Source organism: Loxodonta africana, chromosome 27, assembly GCF_030014295.1.
Source record: "Loxodonta africana isolate mLoxAfr1 chromosome 27, mLoxAfr1.hap2, whole genome shotgun sequence".
In the NCBI taxonomy this organism is placed as follows: Eukaryota; Metazoa; Chordata; class Mammalia; order Proboscidea; family Elephantidae; genus Loxodonta; species Loxodonta africana.
The window spans coordinates 12841386-12864203 of NC_087368.1; the positions used below are offsets into that span (position 1 = coordinate 12841386).

The 22818-nt window shown below is 44.7% G+C and overlaps 1 pseudogene; it reads left to right on the forward strand.

Annotated features, from left to right (window-relative positions):
* The first annotated feature begins 4902 nt into the window (after positions 1-4902).
* LOC135228719 (uncharacterized) lies at positions 4903-21401 on the forward strand (annotated as a pseudogene).
* Positions 21402-22818: the final 1417 nt, after the last annotated feature.

Below are 22818 nucleotides of genomic sequence, written 5' to 3' on the forward strand. Positions count from 1 at the left end.
CTTCTGCTGGCCTTTCAAGGGCTGCAGGAATGCTTACGTGTGTCCTCATACACTGACCCACCCAGGACAGACTCCCAGGAGTGGCATGCTGGGGGAAGGATGTGCACATTTCAAGTTAGGATCACTAGAGCCAGACTCCTTCCCAAAACAGCTGTTGCAGTCCTGTGGCCCAGCAGATTGTGATGCTGGCTGAGTCTCTGCATCAAGCCCGTTCCAGGTGTTATGGTTCTTTTCCATTTTGCCATTCCGCTGTCAGGGTGGCCAACAGAACTGCAGGGTGGCTTTGAGGCACCTGTTGGCCCTGAGAAGCTGAGCCACCTCTCAGTCCCTTACCAACCATTCACATTTGCCCTCTCTGAGCCATCTGTTCAGATCCTTAGTTCTGTGGGGGTCTTTCTCCCACCTGAGGATCTCCAGGCTCTCACCCTTGGCTGGGTTTGGGTGCTCCATAGCTTCAGGTTCTCAAAACCCCCTTTATGTACAGAAAGAAAAATCCATGTCTGGCCTGTCTCATGGGTGTGTGTGCTCTGTGCACTGTCTCCAGCTGGGAAGGAGTGAGCTTGGACCAGACCTTCCCCTCCAAGTCAGGAGCAGAGCAGGCTTCACGTAGCACAGAGGGAACATAATGGAGCCCTAGTGTCAGACAGTTCTCGGGTCTGGCCAGGTGACTTCAAGCAGACACTGGATATCACCAAGCCTCTGTTTTCTCATCTCTGGAATGGGGTGTTTTGTGAGAACTCAGGGGGACTCTGCTTTTCCTCCAGGGAGATACCATGGTTACTTCGTTAACAAAATCCCTTCAGGTTCCTAATGTTTGTAATCATCCCCCACTCCAATCCTGCTTGGAAAGCCAAGTCCTGTTTTCTGCTGAAGGCACTCATGTCCCACCTCCTGCCACAGGTCACTGAGGGAGAGGGAGTGCCTGGTCTGAGCTCTGGGTCCCCAACCCTCCTGGTGGTTCATGGGCTGCCTCTGACAATATGTCCCTCCTCTGTCCCACCCCAGTGTGTCTGTGGTTCTGACGAGGACCTGGATGAGGTCTGGGTGATGAAAACATTCAAGGCAGGCTCACTGGAGAAGCTGGTGGAGCTCCTGGTGCCCGCCTACCTAAAGGGTGACTTCTCCTACATCGAAATCTTTCTGGGAGCCTACAGAACCTATGCCACCACCCAGCAGGTCCTAAAACAGCTGCTCCAAAGGTGAGTGCCCCGTTCTCCACAGCCCAATGAGGACTCTACCCCTACCAGTTGTGAGTCTGGAGAATGTCACTTCACCACTCAGAGCCTCAGTTTTCTCCCCTGAGAAGTAGGGTGGTAAAGGTCCAATCAGTTAGCATTACTGTCAGGACCACATGGGATAAGCCACAGGAAGTGCATACCCAGAGCCCAGCTCTATGGTAAAGGCTGCTGGAGGGGTGGGGATGTTCACATTTATTATTTTCCTCTCCCCCATGAAGAAGCTGTCTGCCTCACCCCTCAGTGACTACGTGCCCTTCAGCAAACCTACTTCCCATTTGTAAAGTGGAAGTTGAGATTCCATTTAGTGGGTCCCTGCCCTTGGTTAAGTGCTACAGCTGCTAACCAATAGGTCGGCAGTTGAATCCACCAGGCGCTCCTTGGAAACTCTATGGGGCAGTTCTACTCTGTCCTGTAGGGTCGCTACCAGTCGGAATCGAATAAACAGCAGGGGGTAGTGGGTTGTCCTTGGTATAGCCAGAACAGGGATCCCTGGAGACTGGTAGAAGGGCCCCAGGACTCTCAGATACCTGGGAAGGTGCTGGTTTGGTTCATTCATTCACCAATCATCCATGAAGCCCCTACTGTTGCAGACACTGTTCTAGGTATTTAGCATTGTCCAGTGAACAAAGCAGATAGGAAGCCCTGCCCTCCTGGGCCTCCAGTTCGAGAGTCAGACAGGAACACTAGACATCTTAAGCAAGTAGTGTCCACAGTGCATTAGATGTGACACCCTCACACCACCTCTAGGTATGGAAGTAACCACCCCTATTCTGCTGAGTACGGTGAACCCCAGGAGCAGCTGAAAGGGTGAGTGGACTATGGGTGAAGGAGGGGCTCCTGTCTCTACAGAAGGGTGGAGGTTTTAGGGGGTCTGTGTCTGGACTGGGGTTGGCAGACCCTGGGCACCATACATCTAGATTCCACTAGAGGGATGAGTTTAGGGGTGCTCCCTGCAGGGCATAAGCAGTCACAGAGAGCTGGGAGTGGAACCCGGGTGTACTGGGGAGCACAGGGGAGGCTGGGGGCTCAGAGAGGCTCCTGAGAGAATTCATCCTCCCACAATCCCCTCACATCACCTCTTGTCCCCTCCCCTATTTGGGGCCCAAAACAGGAGGTGGAGGGCATGGGCGTGGAGAAAATTGTTCCCAAATTCCGATCCCCAGTTGTGGGAGCTCAGCTGCAAGTGGGACCCCGTCCCAGGGGAGAACAGTGTCCACGGGAGAAGAGACCCTCACACACGTGCAGAGAATCAGGCAGCATGCTGGTGCACATGCTATAGAGGAGGGACCCTATGGCCTGGGCATCTGGGTCAGGGCATGGACCCTGTGTTACCCAGCATCAGATAATCCTGGAGTGCCACTGTGTGCCAGGCTGTGAGGTGAACATGCAGACACACATCTCCATGCCCTTAGAGGATTACTGTCCAGTGGGGAGAGGGCCAAGGGACAGAAAGGGATGTAATTCAGGCTCCCTGAGGAGGGAGAGTTGGTCAGACCATGAATGGGAAGCTCCCTGGGACAAGGCTCTGTGCTAGCCCCCTGTCAATGACAAAGCCTGCCACTGCCAGGGCAACCAGAGGGCATGAGGCAGGGTGGTGCCGACCTCTGGAAGGGCAGGGGCAGACAGAGGGACTGGCCCCTTGCAAGGGTGCCCTGGGAGGGCAGTGTGGTGGGAAAAGCCAGGCCTCTGACCCTGCTCTTCACCACCCACCCCCAGGGCCATCTCTTTTATCCTGGGCACATGGCTGCAGGAATACTCGGAGGATTTCAATCAGCCCCCAGACTTCCCCTGCCTAAAGCTCGTGCTGGAGTATGTGCAGGTGAACATGCCAGGCTCACATCTGGAGCACCATGCCCAACTTCTTTTGGCACAGCTGGATGAAATGGAGGTCACTGAGGCAGAGCCAGAGGGTGAGGAAGACTGGGCATAACTACATGTGAGCTTGTGAGGGGGACATGGGAAGACCCTCAGAGGTTGGGGTTGAGCCAGAGCTCAGAGTAACTTCAGACCCTCCTGTGGTAGACCACAGTCTGGGAAGACTTCCTGGGGTGGAAATCTTGGGAATGGGCTTCTCTTCGTGGCAGCGGGTGTTTTCCATCATTGGCAAGGCATGAGGAGAGGCAGTCATGTTGGTGAACCTTTCCCCTCTTGCAGCTCCAGAGCCGGGGCCAGCGCCAATTGTAAAAGGAGCTCGAGAGCTATCTTTGTCCCAAGAACCAGATCCCGGACAATTTCCTGGGGTACATTCTGCTCCTGTAGCACCACAAGAACGCCATAGTGCACCTCCTATTATGTCATTGGCTCCAGCACTGGCACCACATAGAGAGCTGGCTAAACGGGCGGACCCTTCTCCTGAGCCACCTCCAGATATGGCTCCCGGACCACAAGCTGATGTCACTCCTGCTCCTGCTGCTGCTCCAACACCGGAGCTGCAGAGAGCATCAGCTATTCCATCACCAGCTCCATCGCTGCCACCAGACCCAGAGCTGCTGGAAGGGTGGGATTCTTATCCTGGGCCACCTCCAGATCCGGCCCCTGTACCAGCTGGTGAGGTTGATCCTGCTTCTGCACCAAAACCAGAGCTCCACAGAGCACCACTGCTTCCATCACCAGCTCCTGCAGTGGACCCTGACGAAGAGCCAGCTGGAGGCTCAGATTCGTATCCTGGGCCACCTCCAGAACCGGTTCCCGGACCACCGCCTGATGTCAATCCTGCTCCTGCTCCTGCTCCTGTTCCAACACTGGAGCTTGATGTAGCCCAGGTCTTCCCCCAGGTCCATCAGCAGAAGCAGATGGAGAGTCAGATGGAGAGGTGGATTCCTATACTGAGCCACCTCCAGAACCGGATCCTGGACCACCAGCTGAAGTCGATCCTGCTCCTTCTCCAAGACAGGAGATCAACAGAGCACCAGCTATTCCGGCACGAGCTTCAGCTCTGGCAGCAGATGGACAGCCCGCTGGAGGTTCACATTCTTAACCGGGGCCACCTTCTGAGCCGCATCCTGGACCACCTGGTGACATCGATCCTGATCCTGTACCGACATCGAAGTTCAATAGAGCACCGCCTATCCCATCACCAGATGGAGAGCCCGCAGAAGAGCTGGATTTTTACCCTGGGCGACTTCCAGAACAGACTCAAGGAACACTTCCTGAGTCAGATCCTGCTCTTTCAGCAACATTGGAGCTGGGTACAACAACAGGTCCAACATCACCAAGTTGAGCACTGCCACCTGACAGAGAGCCTGCTGAAAGATCGGATTCTTTCCCTGGGCCAAGACCATAATGAGCTCCTGGACCGCCTGGTGAGGTTCATCATGAGCCTGGACTAACACTGGGGCTCCATAGAGCACCATCACCAGCTCTAGCACTGGCACCAAATGGGGAGAAAGCTGGAAGATCAGATCCTTATCCTGGGCTACATCCAGAGCTGGCTCCTGGACCACTGGCTGATGTCAATCCTGCTCCTGTTCCTCTACCAACACCAGAGCTCACTGTAGCCCAAAGCCCTCCATCTCGATCTCTGACCCGGGCACCAGGAGAAGAGCCTACTGGAGGGCTCGATTCCCATCCTGGGCCACCTACAGAAATGGTTCCTCAACCACCTGCTCCTGCACCAACACCGGAAGTCCTTAGGGCACCAGGTATTTCATCACCAGGTCCGGCGATGAAGCTAGACAAAGAGTCAGCTGGAGGCGTGGATTTCCATCCTGGGCCACCTCCAACTGGCTCCCAACAAACAGCTGATATTGATCCTGCTCTTCCATCAACACAGGAGCCCCACAGGCTATTAAGTCCTCCACCTCTAGCTCTGCCTCGGGCATCAGAGACGGAGCCAGTTGCCCTACCTCCTCCACAGCAGCTCCTCATTCACAGCCAGGGAACATCAGCCTCAGAACCAGACATTTTCTTCTTCTCACCTCAGTGGGTATTTTTTTTTTCTTTTGTTGTAGTATTTCTCAAGCTCAATTTATACTTTATAGTTTATACTATATTAACTGGTAGATTTCCCATTAAATAAAGTTTTGTTTTAATAGCTATAAAATGTGTGATAGAATGGCTTTACCTACTTTCACAATCCTATCCAACCATCACCAGTATCTATTTCAGAACACCTTTGTCACCACTGTGATGGCTCATGTTACATGTCAACTTGGGTAGGCCATAATTCTCAGGGATTTGGCAGAAATCATGTAATCATCTTCCATTTTGTGATCTGATGTGAGCAGCCAATCAGTTGGAAGAGAAGTTTCCTTGGGGATGTGGCCTGAAAATTAATACATCTTCTGGGGTATGCAGTCATTACTCTGGCCAATGCCTTTTTCTCTATCCCTGTTTTACAGGGCCACCAGAAGCAGTTTGCCTTCAGCTGGTCAGGCCAGCAATACACCTTCACTAATTTATCTCAGGGGTATATCAACTCTCAAGCTCTATGTCATAATTTAGTCCACAAGGAACTTGATCGCTTTTCCCTTCCACAAGACGTCACACTGGTCCGTTACATTAATAGCATTATGCTGACTGAACCTAGTAAGAAAGAAGTATCAGTACTCTAGACCTATTGGTAAGATATTTGCATGCTAGAGGGTAGAAAATTATTCTGACAAAAATTCAGGTGCCTACATCTCAGTGAAAAATCTAGGGCTCCAGCGGTGTGGGCCATGTCAAGATATTCCTTGTAAAGTGAAGGATAAGTTGCTGTATCTGGCCCTTCCTACAACTAAAAAGGAGGCACAACACTTGTTGGACCTCTTTGGATTTTGGAGGCATCATATCCCTCATTTCAGTGTGCTACTCCAGCCTATTTATCAAATGACTTGAAAAGCTGCTAGTTTTGAGCAGGGCCCACAGCAAGAGAAAGCTTTGCAACAGGTTCAGGCTGATGTCCAAGCAGCTCTGCCAATTGGGTCATACGATCTGGGAGATCCAATGGTTCTGGAAGTGTCAGTGGCAGACAGAGATGCTGTTTGGAGTCCTGTTTGGAGTCTCTGGCAGGCCCCTATTGGTGAATCACAGTGCAGATCCTTAGGATTTTGGAGCAAAGCCCTGCCATCCTCTGCATTTAACTACTCTCCTTTTGAGAAACAGCTTTTGTCTTGTTACAGGGCCTGAGTAGAGACTGAACACTTAACCATGGGACACCAAGTCACCATGCAGCCGAGCTGCCCATCATGAACTGGGTGTTGCCTAACATACAGAGCCATAAAGCTGGATGTGCTCACCAGCACTTCATCATTAAATGCTAGTGGTCTATATCATATCATACCTGAACAGGACCTGAAGGCTCAAGTAAGACACAGGAGGAAATGTCCCAAATGCCCATGGTCTCCACTCCTGTTACTTTACCTGCCCTTTCCAACTGTTCATCTACGGCCTTGTGATCAGTTGACTGAGGAAGAGAAAACTGGCATCTGGTTTACAGATGTGTCTCTGCATGATATGCAGGCAACATCTGAACATGGACAGTGGCAGCAAAGCACTACAGCCCCTTTCTGGGACCTCCCTGAAGGACAGTGCTGAGGGAATAGCCTCTCAATGGGCAGGACTTCAATCAGTGAACATGAGTTTTCACTTTACTTGCAAGGATAAATGGCCAGATATGCAGTTGTACACTGATTCATGGGTTGTGGCCAATAGTTTGACTGGATAGCCAGGGACTTGGAAGGAACATGATTGGAATTTGGAGCCAAGGAAGTATGAAGAAGTGGCATGTGACAGACCTCTCTGAACAGGCCAAAGAAGCAAACATATTTGTATCTCATGTGAATGCTCTGACTTAGGCAGCGTTCTCTAAAGAAGCAAAACCAGTAAAGTGTATAAATACCTATAGAGAGAGAGAGATTTATATCAAGAAAAAGGCTCACACGGTTTTAGAGGCCATAACATCCCAAGTCTGTGGGTCAGGATAGAGGCCTCTCCTAATTCACATAGCCTCAGGTGCTGCTGAACCCAAGATAGGCAGGCTGGAGAACAGAGCTGTTGCTCACAGGCTGTGAAGATCAATGAATCCCAAGATCAGCAGGCAAGACCACAGGGAAATGGCTAGCTCAAGTCCCAAAAACTGGAGGTCAGGCGACCAGGAGCCAGTTACAGAATCCAAAACGAGCAAAAGCCCCTGAGCCCTGCCAGAATGTCTGCACACATTGGATGCAGGCCACATGCCCAAGGAAGCTCCCCTTCAACCAATTGGCTACTCACAGCATATTGCACCATGGGGGTGATCACATATCAAATCTCAACAGGGAAGTGACCACAACATAACATGACTGCCAAAACTCTGAGAATCATGGCACAGCCAAGTTGACACACAATCTTAATTACCACAGTTCACTCCTTGTCAACTTGGCACCTGTACACATCTCCTTAAACCATACATAATCTCTGAATAAAGACAATTATAAAGTCATTCTTCTGCCTAACATGATACAATGAACACACATACAACCAAAAATGCACTAGCTCTGTTTACATCTTATGTTTTATAAGTGGAGAAAACAAAAATATTTGATGCACACACACAAAGCAGAATTACTAATAACAGTTACAGTCCTCGTTTCTGCAACTGGTCACGTGGCCATACCTGGTATTCAGAAATACCTTCTTCCACCACCCATTCTGTATTCCCTTTGCCCTCAGCAAGCACCTCAGCTGGTCATGGCTCTTTGCCTGGGAGGCTGGCCCAAACCATCATTCCCACAGGGTCTGGGCCATTAGTAGTCATGTCAGAACTCAGTTGCTGTAATTTTCCATTGACTTTAATCACAGGGCATGTGTGATGGTTAAGATTGTGTGTGTCAACTTGGCTGGGCCTTGATTCTCAGAGTTTTGGCAGTTGTATGATGTTGTGATCACTTCCCTGCTGAAATTGATATCTGATCACCCCCATAATGGAATCTTCTGAGTGGTATCAGTGCAGGTAGGGCCTGTGGTGGCTCACTCCCCACTCAGCCTTTATCTCTTCACCCTCTGCCATGTACTTCCTTCCTGCTCATCTTGCCAAGGCTCTTGGCTTGTTCTGGATCCTGCAGCTGTCTCTTGTTCATATGACCTCCAGTTCTTGGGACCTGAGCTAGCAGCTTACCTGCTAGTCTTGGGATTCATCAGCCTTCACAGCCTGTGAGTAAGACCCCTGCTCTCCAGCTTGCCAGTCTTGGGTTTGCCAGCCCCTTTGGCTACAGGAATCAGGAAAAGCCTCTATCCTGATCCACTGACTTGTGACTCTACAATCACCCAAGCTCTTTCCTTGAAGTAGATCTCCCTCTATGTATATTTATACACTTTACTAGTTTTGCCTCTCTAGAGAACCCAGCCTAAGACATTTGGTAGTGAGAGTGGTTCTAGAGAAACAAAATTGTAAGGATGAGTTTTCTAAATTAGTTCTCAAGTCTGGTTAGTCTCAAAGATGTTGATGACTCTGCCTTCAGTAGTAAAGAGGGCACTGCTAATCCATGGCATGAGGTGCCAATTCAAATATGCAAATTATCACCATCAATAGATCAAGTATTGGTAAAAGACAAGGCAATGGGTAATTGCATATATGATACTTTTCAACAATTTTCTCATAATGAGAAGTATAAGGAAGCTGGTTGGTTGGTCCTACTTTCACTTGACAAACTGGTGAAAGAAAGAGATGTGCTCAGGGCTTCAGTGTCAATGCTTAAGTCCCACATAAACAACCTCAAAATTTCTACTTGTGCTTTGAAAGAAAACCTTATTTCTTGTAGTAAGAGCTCTGATATTTCCAAAAACCAAACCCGAGTCTTACTGTAAGAGTGGCTGAATTACAATCCTACTTCAATCGCCAACCTTGAGAGCTGTCTGAAGTTAAAGTGAGGGCACTGATTGGGAAGAAATGCAATCTTGAAACTTGCAATGTGGACATATGGGCAGATAATTAGAAAACTGGAGACACTGAGCCCCTAAATTCCATTTAATCACTCCTGCCAATAGAACCACTTCCATCTGCAGAGATTACTTCATGTGTGTCTGCTACACCACCCTGCCCAGTAAAGGCATTAGCCCCTCCACTTCCATTTAATGAAATTAGCCCTAGCCCAGCTGCCTCTAAAGAGCCCCTGCCTGAGCTATTGCCTGGGGCATCATCTGAGGCAGATACTTTATAAGACAAAGCTGAATGTTCTCAAAACAATTCCACACTACAGATTCTGGCTTCTAGACCTATAACTAGACTTAAGTCCCAGCGAACCCCAAAAGATGAAGTACAAAGTGTGACCCAGGAGGAGGTACACTACACTCCAAGAGAAGTGCTTGAGTTTTCTAATATGTACAAACAGGAACCTGGGGAACAGGTGTGGGAATGGATATTAAGGGTGCAGAATAATGGTGCAAGGAACATAAAGATGGATCAGTCTGAGTTTATTGATATGGGTCCACTAAGCACATATTCTTCATTCAATGTTTCACCTCGACAAGTTAGGAAAAGATCTAATACTTCATTTGGTTGGGTTGCTGAAGCATGGATTATCCAGCGGCCTACACTAAATCAAGTTGAAGTACCAGACCTGCCTTGGTATACTGTAGAAGAAGGTATTCAAAGGCTTAGAGAAACTGGCATGCTAAAGTGGAAATCCAGCATCCTTGAAGACTGCTGTGATTGCTATTTTATGTAAATCGGATTTGACAGTGGAAACTGCCCTAACTGAATTAAGACACCTAAATACAATGGGGCTGATTGGACCCTATGATAGTAGTGGTCAAGTGGTGGCACTCAATCGACAAAGGCAAGGTGGGCATGGTCACAGTAGTGGACAGCAGAGTCAAAGCAGTAATCAGAATACTCTGACTCATGGACTTATGACTGCTTAGTCATGGTGTCCCTAGGAGTGAAATAGATAGGAAACCTACTATTTACTTGATCTGTACAAATGGAAGACTTCTAGGTTAGGTCAACAGCAGTCTAACTCGAATCACTCTCGGTCAACTTCCATACTTGAGTGAATTTAAAGACCCACAACTCTTTAAATGAAGGCAAGGCCAGGGCCCCAAGAGGAAGGACTCTAATACCCTGCCAAAAATATATACAATTATTCTCTCTCCTAGGTTTCCCCAAAGGGGTCTACAACCTTTTATGAGAGTGAATTTTCATTGGAGAAAAAAAAATAATCAGACTTTTTGGGGATTACTGCATATTAGCTCTGAAGTGACACTAATTCCAGGAGACCCAAAATGGCACTGTAGCCCACCAGTCAGAGTGGGGACATATAGAGGACAGGTTATTAATGGAGTCTTGGCTCATGTTTATTTCACAATAGGTCCAGTGGGTCCCCAAATCCCCCTGTAATGATTTTCCCACTTCTAGAATGCATTATTGGAATAGATATACTCAACAACTGGCAGAATCCCCACATTGAATCTCCAACAAATGGAGAAAGGGCTATTTCAGCAGGAAAAGCCAAGTGAAAGCCATTAGAACTGCCCCTACCTAGGAAAATAGTAAACCAAAAACAATACTGAATTCCTGGAGGAATTACAGACATTACTGCCACCATCAAGGACTTGAAGGATGCAGGGGTGGTGATTCCCACCACACTCCCCATTCAACTCACCCATCTGGCCTGTGCAAAAAACAAACGGACCTAGGAGAATGACAGTAGATTATCGAAAACCTAACCAGGTTGTGACTCCAATTGCAGATGCTGTTCCAGATGTAGTTTGATTTCTTGAGCAAATTAATACATGTCCTGGTAACTCGTGTGCAGTTATTGACCTGGCTGATGCCTTTTTCTCCAAAGCTGTTTCAAAGGACCATCAAAAGAATTTTGCCTTCAGCTGGCAAGGCCAGCAATACACCTTCGCTTGTCTACCACAGTGCTCCATGAGCTCTTCAGCCCTATGTCACAATTCAGTCAGCAGGGACCTTGATCACCTTTCCCTTTCATAAGATGTCACACTGGTCTAGAACATTGATGATGTTATGCTGATTGGACCTAGTAAGGAAGAAGTATCAATGACCCTAGACTTGTTCGTAAAACATTTGCCTGCTAGAGAGTGAGAAATTAATTCCACAAAAATTCAGGCACCTTCCATCTCAGTGAAATTTTTAGGGGTCCAGTGATATGGGGGATGTCGAGATATTCCATCTAAACTGAAGGATAGAGGTGGGGCCAAGATAGCTGACTAGGTAGAAGCTACCTCGGATCCCTCTTGCAACAAAGACTCGGAAAAGCAAGTGAATCGATCACATACATGACAATCTACCAACCCTGACCATCAAACACAGATCTAAAGGGTTGATCTGACCTGCCCCCCCTGGAGTGTGAACCCCTGCTGCTACTAGAATCTGGTGCACACAACTATCACCACTACTTCTCTAGGTGGATAGGTGACAGTCTGCACCACACACTTGATGACCCAAAATCAGATTGTACTCAAGAATTCTGAATGGACTCCGGCTTATATATCTGGTAACAGCCCAAACGAGCTGGTAATAGGACATAAGTGAGTCAAGGGCTGCAACAATCAAGACAGCACAATCTAGTAGCCCATCTACGTACATTGAAAGAAAACAAAAGAAGATAAGACTCAGTGAGCAAATATAGAATAAATCACTACAATATCTTAGTGATGGCTGGGAGACAGCAGTCGATATCAAACCACATAAAAAGCAGACCGTGATTGCTTCTACAACTCCCCAAACTAAAGAATCAAAATCTTTCCCAAATGAAGATACAATCCTGGAATTGCCAGATACAGAATATAAAAAACTAATTTACAGAATGCTTCAAGACATCAGGGATGACCTCAGAAAAGAAATAAGGCAATCTACAGAAAAAGCCAAGGAACACACTGATAAAGCAGTTGAAGAACTCAAAAAGATTATTCAAGAACATAGTGGAAAAATTAATAAGTTGCAAGAATCCATAGAGAGACAGCATTCAGAAATCCAAAAGATTAACAATAAAATTACAGAATTAGAAAACACAATAGGAAGTCAGAGGAACAGACTCAAGCAATTAGAATGCAGAGTGGGAGATCTGGAGGACCAGGGAATTGACACCAATATATCTGAAAAAAAATCAGATAAAAGAACTAAAAAAAAATGAAGAATCCGTAAGAATCATGTGGGACTCTATCAGGAAGAATAACTTGCGTGTGATTGGAGTTCCAGAACAGGGAAGAATAACAGAAAACACAGAGAGAATAGCTGAAGATCTGTTGGCAGAAAACTTCCCTGACATCATAAAAGACGAAAGGATATCTATCCAAGATGCTCATTGAACCCCATTTAAGATTGATCCAAAAAGAAAATCACCAAGACATATTATCATCAAACTTGCCAAAACCAAAGATAAAGAGAAAATTTTAAAAGCAGCCAGGGATAAAAGAAAGGTCTCCTACAAAGGAGAATCAATAAAAATAAGTTCAGACTACTCAGCAGAAACCATGCAGGCAAGAAGGCAATGGGATAACATATATAGAGAACTGAGGAGAAAAACTGCCAGCCAAGGATCATATATCCAGCAAAACTCTCTCTGAAATATGAAGGCGAAATTAAGACATTTACAGATAAACACAAGCTTAGAGAATTTGCAAAAACCAAACCAAAGCTGCAAGAAATACTAAAGGAAATTGTTTGGTCAGAAAACCAATAATATCAGATACCAGCACAACACAAGGTCACAGAAAGAACATCCTGCTATCAACTCAAATAAGGAAATCACAAAAACAAATTAAGATTAATTAAAAAAAAAAAAAAAAAAAACGCTCAGAACAGGGAATCATTGAAGTCAATATGTAAAAGATCACAAAAAATCAAAAAGAGGGACTAAATACAGGTGGTAGAGAACTGCCATATGGAGAGGGATACAAGGTGATATAGGACAATACAAGATAGGTTTTTACTTAGAAAAATAGGGGTAAATATTAAGGTAACCACAAAGAGGTATAACAACTCCATAACTAAAAATAAAAATCAAGAAAAACATAATGACGCAGCAAACATAAAGTCAAATACTATGAAAATGAGGAACACACAATTTAAAAAGAAAAATGTCTCAGCACAAAAAAGTAAGTGGAAAAATGAAATTGTCAACAACACACATAAAAAGGCATCAAAATGACGGCACTAAACACATAAAAAATATATATATGTATAGTTATCTATAATTACGCTGAGTGTAAATGGACTAAATGCACCAATAAAGAGACAGAGAGTCTCAGAATGGATAAAGAAACACGATCCGTCTATATGCTGCCTACAAGAGACACACCTTAGACTTAGAGACACCAACAAACTAAAACTCAAAGGATGGAAAAAAATATATCAAGCAAACAATAAGCAAATAAGAGCAGGAATAGCAATATTAATTTCTGACAAAATAGACTTTAAAGTTAAATCCACCACAAAGGATAAAGATGGACACTACATAATGATAAAAGGGACAATTGGCCAGGAAGATATAAGCATATTAAATATGTATGCACCCAATGACAGGGCTGCAAGTTACATAAAACAAAGTTTAACAGAACTGAAAAGTGAGATAGACCCCTCCACAGGTGTCTAGGAGACTTCAACACACCACTTTTGGAGAAGGACAGGACATCCAGTAAGAAGCTCAATAGAGACCCAGAAGACCTAATTGCTAAATCAACCAACTTGACCTCATGGACTTATACAGAACACTCCACCCAGCTACTGCAAAGTATACTTTTTTTTCTAGTGCACATGGAACATTCTCTAGAATAGATCACATATTAGGTCATAAAACAAACCTTTGCAGAATCCAAAACATCGAAATATTACAAAGCATCTTCTCAGACCATAAGGCCATAAAAGTGGAAATCAATAACAGAAAAATTAGGGAAAAGAAATCAAATACTTGGAAACTGAACAATACCCTGCTCAAAAAAGATTGGGTTATAGAAGACATTAAGAGGGAATACAGAAATTCATAGAATGCAACAAGAATGGAAATACTTCCTATCAAAACCTATGGGACACAGCCAAAGCAGTGCTCAGAGGCCAATTTATATCGATAAATGCACACATACAAAAAGAAGAAAGAGCCAAAATCAGAGAACTGTCCCTACAACTTGAACAAATAGAAAGTGAGCAACAAAAGAATCCATCAGGCACCAGAAGAAAACAAATAATAAAAATTAGAGCTGACTGTTTACAATAGCAAAAAGCTGGAAGCAACCAAGGTGCCCATCAATGGATGAATGGTTAAATAAATTATGGTATATTCACACAATGGAACACTACGCATCGATAAAGAACAGCGAGGAATCTGTGAAACATTTCATAACATGGAGGAACCTGGAAGGCATTATGCTGAGTGAAATTAGTCAGATTCAAAAGGACAAATATTGTATAAGACCACTATTATAAGAACTTGAGAAATAGCTTAAACTGAGAAGAAAACATTCTTTTGTGGTTATGAGAGGGGGAAACGAGGGAGAGTGGGAGGGGGCATTCACTAATTAGATAGTAGATAGGAACTACTTTAGGTGAAGGGAAAGACAACACACGATACAGGGGAGGTCAGCACAACTGGACTAAACCAAAAGCAAAGAAGTTTCCTGAATAAACTGAATGCTTCAAAGGCCAGTGTAGCAGGGGCAGGGGTCTAGGGACCTTGGTTTCAGGGGACATCTAAGTCAATTGGCATAATAAAATCTATTAAGAAAACATTCTGCATCCCACTTTGAAGAGTGGCATCTGGAGTCTTAAACGTTAGCAAGCAGCCATCTAAGATGCATCAATTGGTCTCAACCCACCTGGATCAAAGGAGAATGAAGAACACCAAGGACACAAAGTAATTAAGAGCCCAAGAGACAGAAAGGACCACATGAACCAGCAACTACATCATCCTGAGACCAGAAGAATTGGATGGTGCCTGGCTACAATCGATGACTGCCCTGACAGGGAACATAACAGAGGACCCCTGAGGGAGCAGGAGAGCAGTGGGATGCAGACCCCAGATTCTCATATGACCAGAGTTAATGGTCTGACTAAGACTAGAAGGACCTCAGTGGTCATGGCCCCCAGACCATCTGTTGGCCCAGGACAGGAACCATTCCCAAAGCCAACTCTTCAGACATGGATTGGACTGGACAATGGGTTGGAGAGGGATGCTGGTGAGGAGTGAGCTTCTTGGATCAGGTGGACACTTGAGACTATGTTGGCATCTCCTGCCTGGAGGGGAGATGAGAGGATGGGGGAGCAGTTAGAAGCTGGCAAAATGGACACGAAAAGAGAGGGTGGAGGGAGAGAGCGGGCTGTCTCCTTAGGGGGAGAGTAATTGGGAGTATGTAGCAAGGTATATATGGGTTTTTGTGTGAGAGACTGACTTGATTTGTAAACTCACTTAAAGCACAATAAAAATTATTTAAAAAAAAAATTAGAGCTGAACTAAATGAATTAGAGAATAGAAAAACAATTGAAAGAATTAACAAAGCCAAAAGCTGGTTCTTTGAAAAAACTAACAAAATTGATAAACCATTGGACAGACTGACTAAAGAAATACAGGAAAGGAAACATATAACCCGAATAAGAAACGAGATGGACCACATCACAACAGACCCAACTGAAATTAAAAGAATCATATCAGATTATTACGAAAAATTGTACTCTAACAAATTTGCAAACCTATAAAAAATGGATGAATTCCTAGAAAAACACTACCTACCTAAACTAACACATTCAGAAGTAGAACAACTAATAGACCCATAACAAAAAAAGAGATTGAAACAGTAATCAAAAAACTCCCAACAAAAAAAAGCCCTGGCCCGGACGGCTTCACTGCAGAGTTCTACCAAACTTTCAGAGAAGAGTTAACACCACTACTACTAAAGGTATTTCAAAGCATAGAAAATGATGGAATACTACCTAACTCATTCTATGAAGCCACCATATCCCTGACACCAAAACCAGGTAAAGACATCACAAAAAAAGAAAATTACAGACCTATATCCTTCATGAACATAGATGCAAAAATCCTCAACAAAATTCTAGCCAATAGAATTCAACAGCATATCAAAAAAATAACCCACCACGACCAAGTGGGATTTATACCAGGTATGCAAGGTTTGTTCAATATTAGAAAAACCATTAATGTAATCCACGATATAAATAAAACAAAAGACAAAAACCACATGATCTTATCAATTCATGCAGAAAAGGCATTTGACAAAGTCCAACATCCATTCATGATAAAAACTCTCAGCAAAATAGGAATTGAAGGAAAATTCCTCAACATAATAAAGGGCATCTATTTTTTTTTTATACAAAGCCAACAGCCAACATCATTCTAAATGGGGAGAGCCTGAAAGCATTTCCCTTGAGAACGGGAACCAGACAAGGACGCCCTTTATCACTGCTCTTATTCGACATTGTGCTAGAGGTCCTAGCCAGAGCTATTAGGCTAGACAAAGAAATAGAGGGCATCTGGATTGGCAAGGAAGAAGTAAAATTATCTCTGTTTGCAGATGGCATGATCTTATACACAGAAAACCCTAAGGAATCCTCCAGAAAACTACTGAAACTAATAAAGAGTTCGGCAGAGTCTCAGGTTACAAGATAAACATACAAAAATCACTTGGATTCCTCCACATCAACAAAAAGAACACCGAAGAGGAAATCACCAAATCAATACCATTCACAGTAGCCCCCAAGAAGATAAAATACTTAGGAATAAATCTTACCAAAGATGTAAAAGACCTATACAAAGAAAACTACAAAGTACTAGTGCAAGAAACTAAACAGGACCTACATAAGTGGAAAAACATACCTTGCTCCTGGATAGGAAGACTTAACATAGTAAAAATGTACCTATTCTACCAAAAGCCATCTATACATGCAATGCACTTCCAATCCAAATTCCAGTGACATTTTTTAATATGATGGAGAAACAAATCACCAACTTCATATGGAAGGGAAAGAAGCCCCAGAGAAGTAAAGCATTATTGAAAAAGAAGACGAAAGTGGGACCTCACTCTGCCTGATTTTAGAACCTATTATACAGCCACAGTAGTCAAAACAGCCTGGTACTGGTACAAGAACAGGCACATAGACCAATGCAACAGAATTGAGAACCCAGATATAAATCCATCCACATATGAGCAGCTGATATTTGACAAAGGCCCAGTGTCAGTTCATTGGGGAAAAGATAGTCTTTTTAACAAATGGTGCTGGCATAACTGGATATCCATTTGCAAAAAAATGAAACAGGACCCATACCTCACACCATGCACAAAAACTAACTCCAAGTGGATCAAAGACCTAAGCATAAAGACTAAAACGATAAAGATCATGGAAGAAAAATAGGGGCAACGTTAGGAGTCCTAATACAAGGCATAAATGGAATACAAAACATTACCAAAAATGACGAAGAGAAACCAGATAACTGGGAGCTCCTAAAAATCAAACACCTATGCTCATCTAAAGACTTCACCAAAAGAGTAAAAAGACCACCTACAGACTGGGAAAGAATTTTCAGCTATGACATCTCCGACCAGCGCCTGCTCTCTAAAATCTATATGATTCTGTCAAAACTCAACCACAAAAAGACAAACAACCCAATCAAGAAGTGGGCAAAGGATATGAACACACACTTCACTAAAGAAGATATTCAGGCAGCTAACAGATACATGAGACAATGCTCTCGATCATTAGCCATTAGAGAAATGCAAATTAAAACTACGATGAGATTCCATTTCACTCCAACAAGGCTGGCATTAATCCAGAAAACACAAAATAATAAATGTTGGAGAGGCCGCGGAGAGATTGGAACTCTTATACACTGCTGCTGGGAATGACTACTGGTACAACCATTTTGGAAATCTATCTGGTGTTATCTTAAACAGTTAGAAATAGAACTACCATACAGCCCGGAAATCCCACTCCTCGGATTATACCCTAGAGAAACAAGAGCCTTCACACAAACAGATATATGCACACCCATGTTTATTGCAGCTCTGTTTACAATAGCAAAAAGCTGGAAGCAACCAAGGTGTCCATCAATGGATGAATGGTTAAATAAATTGTGATATATTCACACAATGGAATACTACGCATCGGTAAAGGACAGTGACGAATCTGTGAAACATTTCATAACATGGAGGAACCTGGAAGGCATTATACTGAGCGAAATCAGTCAGAGGCAAAAGGACAAATATTGTATAAGACCACTATTATAAGATCTTGAGAAATAGTATAAACTGAGAAGAACACATACTTTTGTGGTTACGAGGGGGGGAGGGAGGGAGGGAGGGAGAGGGTTTTTTACTGATTAGTTAGTAGATAAGAACTACTTTAGGTGAAGGGAAGGACAATACTCAATACATGGAAGGTCGGCTCAACTGGACTGGACCAAAAGCAAAGAAGTTTCTGGGATAAACTGAATGCTTCAAAGGTCAGCGGAGCAAGGGTGGGAGTTTGGGGACCATGGTTTAAGGGGACTTCTAAGTCAATTGGCAAAATAATTGTATTATGAAAACATTCTGCATCCCACTTTGAAGCGTGGCGTCTGGGGTCTTAAATGCTAACAAGTGACCATCTAAGATGCATCAATTGATCTCAACCCACCTGGAGCAAAGGAGAATGAAGAACACCAAGGTCACATGATAACTAAGAGCCCAAGAGACAGAAAGGGCCACATGAACTAGAGACTTACATCATCCTGAGACCAGAAGAACTAGTTGGTGCCCGGCCACAACCGATGACTGCCCTGACAGGGAGCACAACAGAGAACCCCTGAGGGAGCAGGAGAACAGGGGGTTGCAGACCCCAAATTCTCATAAAAAGGCCAGACTTAATGGTCTGACTGAGACTAGAAGAATCCCAGCGGTCATGGTCCCCAAACCTTCTGTTGGCCCAGGACAGGAACCATTCCCAAAGACAACTCATCAGACATGGAAGGGACTGGACAATGGGTTGGAGAGAAATGCTGATGAAGAGTGAGCTACTTGTATCAGGTGGACACTTGAGACTGTGTTGGCATCTCCTGTCTGGAGGGGAGATGGGAGGGTAGAGAGGGTTAGAAACTGGCAAAATTGTCACGAAAGGAGAGACTGGAAGGAGGGAGCGGACTGACTCATTAGCGGCAGAGTAAATGGGAGTATGTAGTAAGGTGTATATAAGTTTATATGTGAGAGACTGACTTGATTTGTAAACTTTCACTTAAAGCACAATAAAAATTATTTTTAAAAAAATTAAATAAAGTGAAGGATAATTTATTGCATCTGGCTGTTCCCACAACTAAAAAGGAGCTGCAATGCCTAGTGGGCCTCTATGGATTTTGGAGGCAACATATTCTTTATTTGGGTTTGCTACTCTAGCCTATTTATCAAGTGACTAAAAAAGCTGCTAGTTTTGAGTGGGGCCTAGAATGGGAGAAGCCACTCTGTCACTTGGGCCATATGATCCAGCTGATTCAATGGTGCTTGAAGTGTCGGTGGCAGATAGAGATGCTGTTTGGAGTCTTTGGCAGCCCCCTTTTAGGATTTTGGAGCAAAGCCCTGTCATCCTCTGCAGGTAACTACTCTCCTTTTGAGAAACAGCTTTTGGCTTGTTGCTGGGCCTTAGTAGAGACAGAACAGTTAACAATGGGCCACCAAGTCACCATGCGGCCTGAGCTGCCCATTATGAACTGGATGTTTTCTGACCCACAGTGTCACAAAGTTGGACGTGCACAGTAGCACTCCATCGTTAAATGGAAGTGGTATATACGAGATCGGACCCAAGCAGGACCTGAATGCACAAGTAAGCTGCATGAGGAACTGGCCCAAATGCCCATGGTCTCCAGTCCTGTCACACTACCTTCCATCTCTCAGTCTGCACCTATGGCCTCATGGGGAGTTCCTTATGATCAGTTGACTGAAGGAGAGAAAACTTGTGCCTGGTTTACAGATGATTCTGTGCAATATGCAAGCACCACTCAAAAATGGACAGCAGAAGCACTATAGCCCCTTGCTGGGACATCCCTGAAGGACAGTGGTGAAGGAAAATCCTCCCAATGGGCAGAACTTCAAGCAGTGCACCTGGTTGTTCGCTTTGTCTGGAAGGAGAAGTGTCCAGATGTGCAATTGTATACTGATTCATGGGCTGTGGTCAATGGTTTGTCTGGATGGTCAGGGACTTGGAAGGAACATGATTGGAAAATTGGAGACCAGGATTTATGAGGAAGAGGTATGTGGATAGACCTCTCTGAATGGGTCAAAGAAGTGAATATATGTGTGTTCCTTGTGAATGCTCACCAAAGCATGACCTCAGCAGAGCATGATTTTAGCAATCAAGTGGATAGGATGACCTGTTCTGTGAAAACCAGTCATCCTCTTTCCCTAGCCACTCACATCATTGCTCAATGGGCTCATGGACAAAGTGGTCATGGTGGCAGGGATGGAGGTTATGCATGGGTCCAGCAACATGGACTTCCACTCACTAAGGCCGACTTGGTGACAGACACTGCTGAGTGCCTAATGTGCCAGCAGCAGAGGCCAACACTGAGTCCTTAATATGGCACCATCCCTCAAGGTGATTAGCCAGCAACTTGGTGGCAAGTTGATTACATTGGACCACTTCCATCATGGAAAGGGCAGCATTTTGTTCTTACTGGAATAGATACTTATTCTGGATATGGATTTGCCTTCCCTGAAAAAAGTGCTGCCAAAACTACTGTCTGTGGACTTACAGAATGCCTTATTCACCATCATCGTTATCCCACACAGCATTGCCTCCGATCAAGGGACTCACTTCACAGCAAATAAAGTGCGGCAGTGGGCCCATGCTCATGGAATTCACTGGTCTTACCATTCTTCTCATCATCCTGAAGCAGCTGGCTTGATAGAATGGTGGAATGCCCTCCTAAAGACACAATTATGGCACCATCTAGGTGACAGCCAGGGCAGTTCTACCCTGTCCTATAGGGTCGCTATGAGTCGGAATCGACTTGACGACAATGGGTTTTAACGGGTTTAGGTGACAATACCTTGCAGAGTTGAGGTAATATTCTTCAGGAGGCCGTATATGCTCTAAACCAGCATCCAATATATGGTGCAGCTTCTTCCATAGCCAGGATTCATGGGTCCAGAAATCAAGGGGTGGCAACGGGAGAGGCACCACTCACTATTACCCCTAGTAACCCACTCACGAGATTTTCACTTCCTGTCCCCATGATCTTATGCTCTTCAGTCTGGAGGTCTTAGTTCCAAAGTTCCAAAGGGAGGAATGCTCCCACCTGGAGACACATCACTGATTCCATTGAACTGGAAGCTAAGAATGCCACCTAGCAACTGGATCAACAGGCAAAGAAGGGAGTTACCATACTGGCTGGCGTGATTGATCTGATTACCAAGGGGAAATCAGATTGATATTACACAATGGAGATTGAGAGGAGTATGCCTGGAACACAGGAGATCCCTTAGGGCATCTCTTAGTACTACCAGGCCCTGTGATTAAAGTCAATGGAAAACTATAGTAACTCAGTTCTGACAGGGCTACTAATGGCCCAGAACCCTCAGGAATGAAGGTTTGGGTCATCCTGCCAGGCAAAAAACCATAACCTGCTGAGGCCTATTCATTTAAAACTTTTATGACTAAGTTAAATGGAGTTTATAAGGATTGTCCAGGTCAAATATAAGGAAGTCCCAGAGGCTTAAAACACCTTACTACATTCTCCTAGTCTTTAATCCCTGTTCTATTCCAAGTAGCCCATATACCCTCTCTGGTCTCTTTTATTTCCAAGGATAAAAACCCAAACTAAACCTGCTGCCGTTGAGTAGATTCCGACTCATAGCAACTCTATAGGACAGAGTAGAACTGCCCCGTAGAGTTTCCAAGGAACGCCTGGAGGATTCGAACTGCTTACCTTTTGGTTAGCAGCCATAGGACTTAACCACTACGCCACCAGGGTTTCCTTCCCAAGGATACAGACCATTAAACCTCATGCCCTCTTGCCCAGAGGAACCCCTCTTCCATGAAGATCCCTTGATGCAGAGCCCTTCATTTTGGGCAGAAAATAAACAGGGAGATCGATAACGGTGAACTAGAAAGACACTGAGAAGCCACCTCATCTCAAGTGGGAAACATTCCTCAGCGGAACTTGAAAACAGCCTTTGACAGCCAGTGCAGAGGACTCTGCTTAGCATTTTGCCCAGAGCTGTGGCTAGACCAGCCCTATTCTTGCGCTTAATTTGTACAATTAAAGAAATTATTATTAATAAACACGTGTTGCAAATTAAATAAATCTTAAAGTGTCAGCAATTATTTACCTCTTAGCCAGCCCATTTCCACAAGCAGTAGTTCATTTCTGGGATGTATTTGCACTTTGCTTTAGAGGCAAATTTCTCTGGAAATCAAAACTAGTATTTATCTTGTGCACTCTTTTTCTTCTTTTGAAAGGGAACTGACCAGGAAGTTTTCCTGTGGCCTGGTTTCTTCCTTCCCCATTTCACCGTTGTGGTAAACCAGTAATTTTGAAACTGTGGTCAGTGGGTCACCTTCATTGTAAATACCTGAGGTACTTACTAAAAATGCAAATTCTTGGCCTCATCCCAAACCTGTCAGGGTGGGATGGGGACTTGCCCGGGAATCTTTATTTCTTACAAGCTCCCTAGGTAATTC